This window comes from Apis dorsata, unplaced genomic scaffold, assembly GCF_000469605.1.
Source record: "Apis dorsata unplaced genomic scaffold, Apis dorsata 1.3 scaffold_127, whole genome shotgun sequence".
Classification (NCBI taxonomy): Eukaryota; Metazoa; Arthropoda; class Insecta; order Hymenoptera; family Apidae; genus Apis; species Apis dorsata.
Window position 1 is genome coordinate 1,019,699 of NW_006263420.1, and position 1,058 is coordinate 1,020,756.

Here is a 1,058-nt window from a genome sequence, read left to right on the forward strand (position 1 = left end):
GTTAAAGGTACTGTCATCATGTCATCATTTGGACTTTTGAAAAAAAAATTTTATGGTCGCGCGCAATGCGATCGGTAGAATCAGTGTTTATTTCGTAATAAAGTATTTTTAATATTTTTTAGAGCACAACTGCTCTTATTCAATTTAATTAAATAATAATCATTCGCGAAATTAGAGTCAGTGTTTGTTCGTCGATTATTATTTACGGACACGTCAATAGTTTATTATTTTTTTTTTTTTTTATAAATTTTCGTTTTCGGTACAGGATAAAATCAGTGCTCTGAAGAACATAAGGCGATCATCCATCACGCGAAGAGGTAATTATCTTTGCATATTTTTCACCAATACAGTTAAATTTTTTCTTAATTTTCCTTCATTAATTAGTATATATACTGTGTTTTAAATTATGGTATTCGTTTTTTTTTTTACAGTTTTCATCCTTCTACATGGGTCATGGGTCATGATAGCATTGATGGCAATGCAGATTCTTCGCATCTAATGGTGAGTCGCATGCTTTTTGGTTCCTCTGGTCATTCAATCATGTCGTAGGATGAAAGATCCGAATCGACACGGGTGACTGGTTGTATACGTAGATTTTTTGCACGAGCACAATGACCGCGGGTATTTATTATACCTGTGAGTAGTAAACATTTCATTTGTGTTTTATTTATTAGATCAGGATAGGTTTTCTTGCACATGGCGTTTTTAACAAAACGATATTAATAATTAACGTTATATGAATAAGTTTTAACGTAATATTAGAAATTATACAATAATAATGATGATGCATATGCTATAATTATAATGATTATATTATAATAATAGTTATTATCATATTATCATGTGATAATAAATAATATTTAATTTCTCTATCTATTTCATCAGAATGCATCGAAAGAATTAGTTATTTGACATTTTATTTTGAATTTAAATTTGAAATGTAAAAATATTTAGTTTTTCATGTTTCTTCCGTACAAAAAATGTAATAAAATATAGTGCAAGAAAACATTTCGCGACAGGTAGATTTTTGAATCAAAGCCACAAGTTTTGAACATTGC

The 1,058-nt window shown here is 28.8% G+C and overlaps 1 long non-coding RNA gene across 1 annotated transcript in view; it reads left to right on the top strand.

The window, feature by feature from the left end:
• The window catches only part of LOC116185202, an 884-nt gene extending 266 nt beyond the window's left edge, over nt 1-618 (top strand). Inside the window, exons 2-3 of the long non-coding RNA XR_004149994.1 lie at nt 8-317; nt 432-618. This is a non-coding gene — a long non-coding RNA (uncharacterized LOC116185202). The remainder of the gene's footprint in view (nt 1-7; nt 318-431) is intronic.
• The last annotated feature ends 440 nt before the right edge of the window (nt 619-1,058 follow it).